General features: G+C 43.6%; 1 protein-coding gene across 1 annotated transcript in view; it reads right to left on the reverse strand.

Annotated features, from left to right (window-relative positions):
• The window catches only part of LOC130517088 (carbonic anhydrase-related protein 10), a 141,399-nt gene that overhangs the window by 20,275 nt on the left and 107,839 nt on the right, over positions 1 to 13,285 (reverse strand). The gene's annotated exons all lie outside the window — the stretch shown is intronic.

The raw sequence follows: 13,285 nt of genomic DNA on the forward strand, positions 1-13,285 counted from the left end.
GGGGGTTGGAGGCGCTCACTCACAGGACAGTGATAAGTGAACAGTCTTGTAAGAGAAATGGTTGTAGAGCCTGGGCTTGGAAAAAGTAGACTGCAGGCTTTGGTTCATAGAAGGTTTAAAGTACATTCAAAAATATTTTAAAAGGTTATTTAAGCTAAAAGTAATTTGATAAACTTTATTTTTGTGTATTTACATTCATTAAAAGCTGCCTCAGGTCAAAAGCCTTTGAATGGTGCTTTAAAATGCATTGAGTTTATTTTGTATATGTTGAATGGTTGTTATTAAGCTTATTTTGTAACTTAATATTTAATAGTTATTTCATTTTGTCTTAGGTTGATTGATTATAGTTTTCTTGGGTTTCCTTTTTGAACTTCTGTTTTGTTTTACTTTTTTTACTTGCTTTTGGCCTGAACAACAACAAAGAAGGATGTGATTTTTGATCATTGATTGAAAACCATTCCAAATCTAAAGCAAGCTGCCCTTTTCAAGCTGTAAGTGAAAATCTCACAGGGGTGGGGCCACTTGACAGTGAAAAACCGCTGTTGTAAATATTAATCCAGATATGCGCCTTAATGCCTGGGGGATTGAGACAGTTTCAAAAAGCTCATAATTCATGGTAACAAAGTCATGGAGGCCGATGATGTTGCGGAGGCCCAGCATTTTGCAGAGGTGAAACTGGTTGGAGATTAGATGACCCTCTAGCACAAAAAATGCATATTTCAGGTCTTGGAGAACTGGTTTTTGAAGCCAAATTATGACCACCATCGATATAGTTGAGGATTTACATAGACATGCAGCTGTCAAACGTCAGCAGCCCAGCAAAGTTACTGAGCTAATTCAAGCTGCCAAGAGAGACCTTGAGGAAATCAGTGACCTTGCTGTCACCGATGCATTAAAGATCCTCTGGTGACAAAGTCAACTTAAGAATCTTCCTGATGCATTGACGGAAGAGTGGCTTCTGAAACTGAGAGAAGCAGTACTAAACCAGAGAGGCACGTTAAACAGTTTTCTGGCCTTCCTCAAATTCGAGAGTGTTTCTGTGAGCAGCTAATGGATCAAGATCTGCCAAGGAAAAGAAATTGAACCTGAGTGAAGGCAGGCCAGAACCAGATCCACAAAATAGCCAAGTAGTATCTCTCAGGATGTCATCTGTGGAGACATCAAGCATAGTAAAAATAAAGTAAAAATCTGTAGGTCCATGATGAGGATAATCATTACCAAATTTCCTTCCTGTCCAGAAATTGTTTGAGTTTGAGAACAAGAAAACCACAGCCCATCTGTACTATTGGTGTTGCAATGCTGAAGTATCCAGAGGCAGCAGAGTGGGAGATGGCACCAAGAGAATTTCACCAAGGTCGAAGAAAAATTCTTCACAAAGCTTTTACCTTTATTAGCCCAACAAAGGCTGCCATCGATTCTGCAATACAGCAGCAAGAACCTCCCACATATCAGTCATTCACGGTTTCTGGCAATGAGTGGCCTGGCATCATGATGCTTTTGGGGGTAATAGAGAAATATGAAGGACACACCAATTGCCACTCAACCTCAGCAAGCCAGTTATGTTGCTACTGAATCCAATTTACTCAACTGGTGGAAATGGGACAGCATTGGGCACTGTCATTGTGGAACCTATCTGTAAAGTAACAAAGAAATTACCCTCACTGAAGAAAGAGAGCTGGAGGTGGCAAAGAGTGGGTTCACATACTGTAGCTGCGGATGTCCAAAGTAAGAGGTGTCACTGGCATGCCAGGTACCCATTGGTGGGAGACCCAGCCACATTACCAATCAAAAGGAGTGCAGTTGAGGCCACATTCTTGAGGACTGAGAGGCAGCTAGCCAGGTAGCCATACTGGAAGGCAGTGTATACTACTTGAGTTTCTGACATGATCTAGCACCGGGCGTCAATGAAGTTGCATAGACATCCTTCGTGGATAGACTGGTCCAATATGTTGCATCAACAACCCCATCACACTCAACCCACTCTCTTTTAAAACTCCAGTAAGACTGGTTTGGACCATTAGTCAAAAGTAGGCGTGGGTCTCCATTATTTTCTGCTAAAAAGCCTAGATGACCCCAACCAAATTTGTTTTGTTCTTCTCAAATTCTGTAGGGAATTTCTTGCTGCTCTGAAAGAAAGTATATAATTCAACATGGCTTGAAGACCAAGAGGTGCATTTTAATAGATTCCTGTGGCTTGACTCAGGAGCTTAGTAAGTATACAGTCACAAGAGTTAACACTAGAGACAAGCCAGAAGGTTGTATCGCTCACCTCACCATTAGAGAGAGACAGCGAATCTCCCCCAGTTCAGCCAGGAAGAGTTCTTTGAATGCTACAGGTTTCTGAACTATGCCAATGACCTCTTGAACTTTCAAGAAAATGTTCAGCAGATCCTGAAGCAGGATGGTTTGAGTTGAAGCTTCTCTCGTCTACCGTATATTCACGTCTATAAGGCGCACCTAAAACACTGAGATTTTCTCAAAAATCGACGGAGCGCCTTATAATATGGAGCGCCTTGTGTGTGACCTGAGTTCCAAAATCTGCTGTGCGCCTTTGGTGGGTGCACTACGGTAAACGCTCTGCCAATCGATTAGTGGTGCATCTACGCGTAAGGATCCCGTAAAATGGCGCCGGTCAAGCGGCACGCGTATGAATGAGGCTTACTTTAAACTGCAGCCCATCGAATATGCGGCCGAAAATGGCAATCGAGCAATCTTGAGTCCGATTCAGATGATTAAGAAGAGGAATTCGGGATGTTGGACATTGAAATAGTGCAGCTGTTTAATTCAGATACAGAAGATGAAAACTTTGATGGTTTTGTGGCGGAAGAATGAATATTTTGTTCAATAAATGTGTCGAAACTCACGGTTTTACTTCCGTTGTCATTTTTTACTGGAAGGTGTCAGCATCCGCCTAATAATGCGGTGTGCCTTGTGTATGTTTTAAATACAGAAATAGCACCCATAACTGAGACTGCGCCTTTTAATACAGTGTGCCTTATGGTCGTGAAAATACGGTAAGTCTTTTTTTTTGTTGTTTCTTTTTTGGATTTTTTTGTGTGTTTCTTTCATCTTTGTTTTATGGTATTTGATTGTCTTTGTCTTTAACCTTCCCACTCTAAAAAAGCCCTACCTCTATCCTGTCCACAGATATCCATTAATAACAGCCACCATAGCAGCCAGACCTTTTTAGCTACTACAAAATTTCTATCAAGTTAAGATGCCCATGTTGTCTTGCCAATTTTTGAGCGTGATCAGATATCCCTAGAACAGGGGTGGGGAACCTCCGGCCTCCGGGCCGTATACGGCCTACGAGACCATTTCTACCGGCCCGCAACGCAATAAGATTTTTATATTTTATATGTGCACTTATACAGCGGGACCATTCGCTAAACTCCGCGAGCTGCGAGTAGCAGCGGTAGCGTATTTTTGCCTTTCGTATCCTGAAATTTCTTTCGTAACAAGATGAAATATTTTCCCGTTTTCTGAGATAAAACAGACGGTTATGTTATGTCCGAGTCAAGGTCAGGGTCAGTGAACACAGCATGTGATGTACGTAGTGGGCTGGACTGATTGACACAGACGAAAAATGCTTAGCGAAAAACGCTAAACTCGACGAGTTGAAAGGACAGATGAGTTTGGATAAAATTAATGCTCTTCGCCGGAGTTTGGAGGCTCAACAAGCAGCTTTCACACGACCATGTACCGACAGAGAATATTACGCGTGCAAGTTTTGTGGTGAGTGAATTAATAGCCACGAAGCTGAAACCTCACGCCGAAGGAGAGTTCGTGAACGCGCCTCGTAGCCGCCGCTGAGGCGCTCGCGCCGGACAGAGTAAAATTGTTTCAAAGCGTGAATTTTTTTCGTGAATAACTACTGAACTAAGACATATATTGTTATGATTCCAGTGGCTAACGGTATGTTTTTATGGTCAAGGAATCTAAATATGTAGTCAAAGTATATGTGGGACTAATATTTATGGTGGAAATCACAATATGCCAGGAATTGTTGCGCTTGGCGGAGGTCTGCGCTCTCCGAGTGCTTTCTAGTTGTTATTATTATTGTCTTTATCTTTCTTTCTTTTCATTTATTTTCTTGATTATCTTGTATTGCAGTTTTTGTGAGTAGAGGCCTCGAACAGGCCCTTACGGGTCTCTTGCCTCAACTCTGCACCTCTTTTTATTGTTTTGTATGATCATGAAAACATATTTTACTTGTCATTTTATTCTATTTATTTGGTGATTTTATATGCATGTGTGCTAAATAAATAATTCAAACTCAAATGCAGCAATCATGAGACTTAGTAACACAGTGGTTATAGACTTTTTTTTTTTTTGTCTTTTTTTTTTGCATCCCTAGGTATGTGTTCATAATAGTATGGCCCTCGGAGGACTTTATAAAAACTGAAATGGCCCTCGATATGAAAAGGGTTCCCCACCCCTGCCCTAGAAGATTCTTCAGAAATAGGCCAAAATGCAGACAAATTACCTATTCTACCCAAAATGACCAATATCCTGTTGATTTGAGGGCTTAATTTGATCCTTAGCTAACTGAAACTTCTAAGGAGGGCTGCTCTGCCATTTTATTCAATTTTCAAACTTAAAAATATTAATTTTCTGCATGGGCAAGGTTCAAAGGATATGATTTGGGATAATCATAACATATCCTCACCTGCTGGACCATGTCCATCATGCAGACCATATAAAAACATTGCAATTACATTAGGGGCTTCAACTCACTGGATTTTATCCATTGTTGTGGCCCTTGTTGCTAGTGAGAGATCACATCACAGACCCATTTCAAGAGCTTGAGGCAACTGACTGCAGATCAAAGGCAAACACAGAAATGTACTTTAATATTAAAAAGTCTGGGAGATGATCATTATATTGCTCTAATGATCTGAATAATGATATATATAAAATGATCCAGACATAGTTGTTGGGGTCCAGGGTTGTGTCTGGTTTGTCCTGCAGGGGGCGTTGTGGAGCCCAATTGGCGGCAGCTGGCACTGCAGGCAGGCCAGAGTGTTGGTTTGCTTTCTCTTGTAGAGTGTTGGTTTGTTTTCACTTGTCGAGTGTTGGTTGGCTTCGTGGGAGTGTTGCGTTGTGGAGTACTGTGGCTTTACTTGGTCCGTCTTCCCTGCATGTTTGAGGTCTTCACGCCGATTGCTGGACTGGAGAAGTGCAGAACCTGTTCCCGAGTTCTCTGCAGTCCAGGGGGGCTGCTTCCGTTTGAGGACGCACCCGTGGACCTGTGAAGTGCCGACGTCGACTCCCGTGCTCCCTGCAGTCTTGGAGGACTGCTTCTGTTCCCAAGTTCCCTGCATTCTTGGACTGCCTCTGTTCCCGAGTTCCCTGCAGCCTTGGAGGGCTGCTTCTGTTCCTGAGTTCTCTGCAATCCTGGAGGATTGCTTCTGCTCCCGCGCTCTCTGCAGTCCTGGAGGACTGCTTCTGTTCCCGAGCTCTCTGCAGTCCTGGAGGACTGCTTCTGTTCCCGAGTTCTCTGCAGCATTGGAGGACTGCTTCAGTTCCCGAGTTCTCTGCATTCCTGGAGGACTGCCTCTGTTCCTGAGTTCTGTGCAATCCTGGAGGACTGCTTCTGTTCCCGAGTTCGCTGCAGTCCTGCTTCTGTTCCCGAGTTCTCTGCAGTCCTGCTTCTGTTTACGAGCCTCGTGCAGTCCAGGAGGACTGCCTCTGTCTTCCTTGTTTTGTCCCCCCCGGTAAATCAAACTCTTTTGGACCATCTTACCACCGGGTCCTGCCCCACTCTCTGGTTCTGTTAAACCTCGTAACCTAACAATAGTAAAAGTTGTCATATTATGTTGTTGAATATGTATTAGAGTGTTTGTCAGAAAGAGTTTGATTAAAATTAAAATGCAACAAAAGCAACACTATAAATGCGCTCCCCCCTTTTTTATTGCTTTTTTTTGTTAAATCAGCCATTCTGTTATGGTTCAGCTGTTCTCTGATTTTTGGGGATTTTCTTTTGTCATTTTTCACTGTCAGCTACAACTGCAGTGGATGAGCAATCTACATGCCATCTTAAGCTGCTGCCTCCTGCTCACTGGCGATAAATCACCAATCGGGACTTGGATCACACTTTTTCCAGTTTGGTGACTACTTCTCGTTTGTCTGTCTACAGGTCGCCACCCAGTCCTGGGCAGTGAGGCTGCAACCAGGCTCTTCACTGTCCACCAGGGTACAGTGTTGGTTGCCGATTATGCCACTGAGTTCCGCACGTATACTTCCGAGAGTGGTTGGAAAGATACCACACTCTGGGGTGCTAGTGTGAGGGGCTTGAGTAAGAAATTTAATGATGAATTGGCAGTTCAGGACGAGGCAGATGATGATGAAACTGTTTCTAATTGTGATGCGCCTCAGTATTTATTTCAGGGAGGGGCAGAGAGAGAAAGAGAGAGGGAGAGATCATTTTGATCCTGGTCTGCTCATATTTAGTGGGTCAGACCTATTATCTTGTCCAGCTCCCAACAGTTACTTCCAGAGGAGCTTATGCAGTTGGATTGAGCTTGCCTCAACCCATCCAAGAAGCAGTGGATATTCTCCTCTAGAGTTATGATTGTATGGTGGACAATCCGACCATTTCATTGTCTCCTGGCCAGTTTGATCAAAAGATTAGCTCGTTGGCAAATGCAGGATTGATGGCGAGTGGAGTGCAGTCTTGCTCCACGCTCTCAGGTACTCTTCTCTGCTCTTCCCTTAAGTTTCCTTTTACAATCTGGGGCTGATGACTGCTTCATTGACCAAGATGGGGACAAACAGTCTAACATCTAATATCTCCACCGAGGCACTCCTGGAGCCCAAATTAATTTTGGGTAACCCACCGTACCTTGCCTCTCACGCCCACTATCTTTGGTAATCACTAGGAGAGAATTCAACTGTTTCTTATTCCATTGTCTTCCTCTCCTGCTGTTCTCAATTTACCCTGGTTGGCTCTCCACAACCCTCGGTTTAACTGGTTGGCCAGTAATTAGCTAGCCAGGGTGCCTTGCCACAATGCCTTCCCTCTGCTCTATGATCCCTGCCTTCTGGTTCAGATTTACACTCTACAGTTCCAGACCTCTCCTCAGTTCTGGTGGCGTACCAGAACCTTGGTGAGATGTTTGGCAAGTACCAAGGCCTCCATACCTTTGCTGCACCAACCTGCTTTTGGGGTTCCTTGCCAGTGTGCCAGTTGTACAAACCCTCTTGATCTGAGTGGGTGGCCATTAAGAGGTACATTAGTGAAACTTAGTATCTGGGCTAATCTATCCTTCGTCTTCTCCTGTAGGAGCAGGTTTCTTCTTTATACAGAAGAAAGATGGTTCATTGAGGCCATATCATGGCTATCAGGCCCTGAAGGAGATCATTATTAAAAACAAGTACCCCTTACTACTACTAGATGTAGTTTTCAGCCCAGTCCATAAAGCCAGAGTTTTCTCCAAACTCAACCTACAAATTGCTAATCAACTGTTCCAAATTTGTAAAGGTGAAAAGTGGAAAAATACTTTCAAAACCCCCTTGGTCATTTTGAGTACCTGGTTATGTCTTTTGGCCTTACCGACACTCATGCAGTTTTGCAGGCCATTGTCAATGTAAAAAAAAAAAAAAAACCCTCTTCAGCTATTTGCATTACATTCTGATTTATTAGAGATGCAGAAGGAGCCCGTCCAGCATGTTTGTCTGGTGCTCCAATGTGTCCTTGAGAAAAAATATTTGTCAAAGCTGAGAAGTGTGACTTCTACACTGCTTCTGTTGCCTTCCTAGGATACTTTGTGCAACAGGGGCAGTTTATACTGGATCCCACCAAGGTGAACTCAGTTGCAGAGTGGCCTACTCCTTCCATCCGTAAGCAACTACAACATTTTCTTGGGGTCCCCACCTCCACCTACGGTCCACTGAGGCAAATGGCTGGCTATGAACACAACACACTGGTCTCCACCACCATGGGGTTGTCTCCCTTCATAGCCCCCCTAGGATACCAGCCTCCACTGTTTGAATACCAGGAGGAGGGTGTCACTGTGCCCTCTGTGCAGGTCAACTGCATGAATGTGTGGAAGCACATTCACTCTACCCTTCTACATTCATTCCAATGCTCGCTCCTTGCATTTTTAGGCACAGGTGCCAGGTGGCGCCTGTTGAGCTCTTCTCTGCTTTTTGTGAATTTTTGTTTAGCCATTTTGCTCTCTCTTTGTAGGTGGCATGGCTGTCCTTTTTTTTTTTTTTTTAGATCCCATCAGCGACAACTATGCCTGCACCTGATAAGAAATCAGCTATATTTTTGCAGTGAAAATATCTTGTTCCTCCTCACAGCGTCTTCACCACCAAATCTTCACCACCACTTCAGCCTGTTGTCCGCATACCGACATTTTGTCCCAATGTAGATTTTTTACACAGTTCAGAACCTCACCTCTTTTTTTCCTGTTTTGTGGTCAATTCAATTAATTTTTGTTTGTTGTCTGCATTTGGGGGTCCAAATAATCATGAACCATAACGAATTTTGTTTTGGAATGTGCAAATGATCACAGCACACATATTACTAATGCCTCCTTTATATTCCCCTACACTACTATATTCTATTCTTATACTGTTATACACACACACACACACACACACTACTAGACTCTCTCTCACATACCCAGCTATATGCTCTCTCACAAACACAAACATTATTATACTCACTTATACAACAATACTTTCCATTATACTTGCTCACATGTATGACTAACGTATTTTCACGACCATAAGGCGCACTGTATTAAAAGACGCAGTCTCAGTTATGGGTGCTATTTCTGTATTTAAAACATACACAAGGCACACTGTATTATTAGGCACATGCTGAAGCATACAGTAAAAAATAACAACGGAAGTAAAACAGTGAGTTTCGACACATTTGTTGAAAAAAATATTCATTCTTCCGCCACAAAACCATCAAAGTTTTCATCTTCTGTATCTGAATTAAACAGCTTCACTATTTGAATGTCCAACATCCCGAATTTCCTCTTCTTAATTATCTGAATCGGACTCACCGACCGGTTCCGGTTCAGCGTTGATTTTGAGAAAGCTCTTACAATACATGAAGACGGTATCATAGCCCATGCGTCTACAATCCACCCACATATGGTGGCATAACTCGCCCGCCGCTGCCTCATAGTCTTTGTGAAGGAGTGTTTGCCTTCCGTCATCCAGCGCTCTGTCCGTTTCCGTGGCAGCCGAGAACCACGGTGAACGACAACTTCTCGTGCCCCGTTGTGCGTATCGCCACCTTGCTGGTCCCTTTTTCTCCACTTTGTGGGTCAAAGGGATGTTAAAAGTCAGAGGGATCTCATCCATGTTGGTGATGTGGCTGGGCGGTTATCTTGTTGCGGCAGTAGGTGCGGAAGATGGCCACCCTCTCCTGGTAATCGGCAGTTGCGCAACAGTTGTCCTTGCGCGTATGGAGAGATGCCGCCTCCTCATAAAGCGAAAACACTAAGATTGCTCGATTGCCATTTTCAGCTGCATATTCGATGGTCTGCAGTTTAAAGTAAGCCTCATTCATACGCGTCTCACTTGACCGGCGCCATTTTACGGGATCCTTACGCGTAGATGCGCCACTAATCGACTGGCGGAGCGTTTACCGTAGTGCACCCACCAAAGGCGCACAGCAGATTTTGGAACTCAGTCCACACACAAGGCGCTCCATATTATAAGGCGCACCGTCGATTTTTGAGAAAATACGGTATATGATCTCATACATACATATAAAAGGATTATAATAGTAAGTGTGTTTGAACATAGTCATGCACGCACACACACCAGTACTGCAAGTTTGTTGCACTTGAGCTTATGCCATTTCCTTGCTTTCTTCTTACTGGAATAGATCCAGTAAAACAATGCCATTTTCTGGGTTCACAAAAGAATGGGCTAAACAGTGCATAAACCTTTGTTTAACTGCAATTCCTAGCAGTGTGGTTAATGGGTCAACAGCAACACGTGAGCTTGTTGTTGGACACAACACTAAAAGTCTTCTACTAAAGGTGTTGTTCCAGCTCCTCAAAGATGCTCTCCTGACTCTTGAGGAAGCCCAGAAGACTGTCAACACACTCTCAACTATACAGAGAAGCTGGTCTTTCTTCAATGCATCAGGAAGTTTGCTTTAAATTGGCTTTGTCACTAATTTCTGCCAATAACCAGTGTCACTAAGGTCACTGCGGTCAGCAAGGGCTTTCTTAACAGCTTGAAAGACCTTAGCATGTTAGAAAGCCAACTGTGCTCGTATGGGTTTTTCAATGTGTCCACCAGACCCTTGTGTCTCAGCTGACATTATCCTGCCCTTGTGGCGGTCATCATGTTTTGCCAGTCCACATACTGAATGTTACTGGACACTGGAGTCATTGAAATAATCCATGCCACCAAAGCTGGAGTTTGCTGTTGCCACGCAACACACTGATATGAACACTGTAGATGAACATCATCTTCACAGGGGGTGCAGATTTTCTTTTTTTGATTAATGGAGGCCAGATACTAAAGACTATATGGAATACCAATGTAACCAATTGTCTGTTGTGACCATCTGTGTTGCAAACTTTCTAACCGTTGTGTTAATCATCATTATATCAGTGAAACTGTAATCAAAGTCCCAGTCAAGGTTGTGCTTAGATACTCAGTGTGATATTTTTATAGAAACACCCCCCAAAAAAGAACCCTATTCTTAGTCTAGATTCCTAGCCCAGCAAATAACACAGGCTCAGGAGAACCTGCAGCCACAGACCGAGGTACTGATAACTGTCAGGCCATTTATAATGGCTCAAATGGAAGTCTGAGTCAGCTGCCATATAATTTTTTTTTAATGAGATGTGAGGCACGTGTGGTACTTCACATGTGGTGTGCACACACGCACACTCAGATAATGCAGAAATAAAGTTTAGGAGGCAAGAAAATTCTGAGTGTGCGTAATGCTTTCATAGTCTTTGCTGGTTACACAAAGAATGTTATACCACAAGTCTGACTTCATTCATATGTAATCCAGCTCAATAAGAATAACCAATCAAGTGACCAGTAGCAATGAGATTAAAAACAATGACAGGTATGCATGCTATTTTGAGTTTCACACTTCCCCGGTTACTAATGTTATCATGCCCTAATGTTACTAGTTATCTAATTATTACTTAAGACATTCCCCAGCAAACTGATAATGACTCAGCTTCTATAATGCTAATTGTATTATGGAGGGGTTTAAAACTCTGGAAAAGAATAGGGAAAAAAATCAAGTTTAAATTACGCTCACAGTGTTAAGCGATGGTCAACAATACAAATGAGCCAGAGCTGGTGTGTTAATAAATTTAGTCAGTGTGATTCCTATCTGCCTTTCACACCATTTGTCCCCAATGACAGAATATTGAAGGAGTCTTTAATCATCTTCACTGCCCACTCTATAATCCCTGCTAAGAGACTAATCCATGATCTGCCACAATGGGCCAGTAGAAAAAAGAAGTGCTGCTGTGAGCTCTAAACCATCAACATGGTTATTTCAAATGAGAACATTATCATTCTAATTTGCTGATAATGAGTTGAAGTAGCCCTAAAGATAACAACATTAGTGGTTTAAATAGTTTGCAGCTCCAAATAGGACCTGGTGGTTTGTGTAACTATATAGTCAGTTGTATATGTATTGTTAGTTGTGTGTGTATACATACACACACACACACACACACACACACACACACACACACACCACACACACACACACACACACACACACACACAAACACACATACCGCGCACCGTATTATTAGGCGCACGCTGAAGCATACAGTAAAAAATGACAACGGAAGTAAAACAGTGAGTTTTGACACATTTATTGAACAAAATATTTATTCTTCCGCCACAAAACCATCAAAGTTTTCATCTTCTGTATCTGAATTAAACAGCTGCACTATTTCAACGTCCAACATCCTGAATTCCTCATCTTAATCATCTGAATCGGACTCACCGACCGGTTCCGGTTCAGCGTTGATTTTGTGAAAGCTCTTACAATACATGAAGACGGTATCATAGCCCATACATCTACAATCCACCCGCATATGGTGGCATAACTTGCCCGCTTCTGCCTCATAGTCTTTGTGAAGGAGTGTTCGCCTTCCGTCATCCAGCGCTCTGTCCGTTTCCGTGGCAGCTGAGAACCACGGTGAACGACGACTTCTCATGCCCCGTTGTGTGTATCGCCACTGTGCTGGTCCCTTTTTCTCCACTTTGTGGGTCAAAGGGATGTCAAAAGTCAGAGGGATCTCATCCATGTTGGTGATGTGGCTGGGCGCGCTTATCTTGTCGCGGCAGTAGGTGCGGAAGATGGCCACCTTCTCCTGGTATTTCGCTGGCAGCCGCTGCGCAACAGTTGTCCTTGCGCGTATGGAGAGATGCCGCCTCCTCATAAAGCGAAAACACTAAGATTGCTCGATTGCCATTTTCAGCCGCATATTCAATGGTCTGCAGTCTGCAGTATAAATATATATACACACACACATATGTCGAGCTGGTGACACCACAGAATCATGAGTGCCAATCCTACTCCATCCAAGTCTTTTTCACTTGCCATGATTAGGTCGGGATTTTAACACCTAGTCCTATAGAGAAGTCTATATATATATAAACACACACACACACATATATATATATACACTGACTGACACACACACAAACACACACACATATACTGTATATATATATTCTGATCTGGATGAGTACACGGACACTGTGACCTCATATATCCACTTTTGTGAGGAGTGCATTCTACCAATGCGCACTAGGGTGAGTTATTCCAATGACAAGCCCTGGTTCACACCAAAACTCAGACAGATCAGGAAAGAAAAGGAAGCAGCGCTGAAAATTGGAGACAGAGACTGCTACAGAGAGGCCAAATACCAGTTTAGCAAGGAACTGAGGAGAGCTAAATCTGTGTATTCAGAGAAACTTCAGCAGCAGTTTACTGCTAACGACTCTGCTTCTGTGTGGAGAGGCCTGAGGCAGATTACCGACTACAGGCCTCAGGCTTCAAAGGGTCAGGACGACAAAGCCCTTTATAAGAGTCTGTCCCACCACTATGCCCGCTTTGAAACCTTGTCAGCCATGCCCAACACCTCCCCTCCCCCCAGTGTCACTGCCCCCATGGACCTCACTCCATCAAAGGCAGTCCCCTCCTCCTCCCCCCCTCCACTCACCATCACTCACCATCAGTTCCCCCCTCCTCCCCCCCTCTACTCACCATCAGTGAACAGGATGTGCGCAGGCAGTTCGCCAGGTTGAACCCGCG

This window comes from Takifugu flavidus, chromosome 1 (assembly GCF_003711565.1).
Source record: "Takifugu flavidus isolate HTHZ2018 chromosome 1, ASM371156v2, whole genome shotgun sequence".
NCBI classification, from domain to species: domain Eukaryota; kingdom Metazoa; phylum Chordata; class Actinopteri; order Tetraodontiformes; family Tetraodontidae; genus Takifugu; species Takifugu flavidus.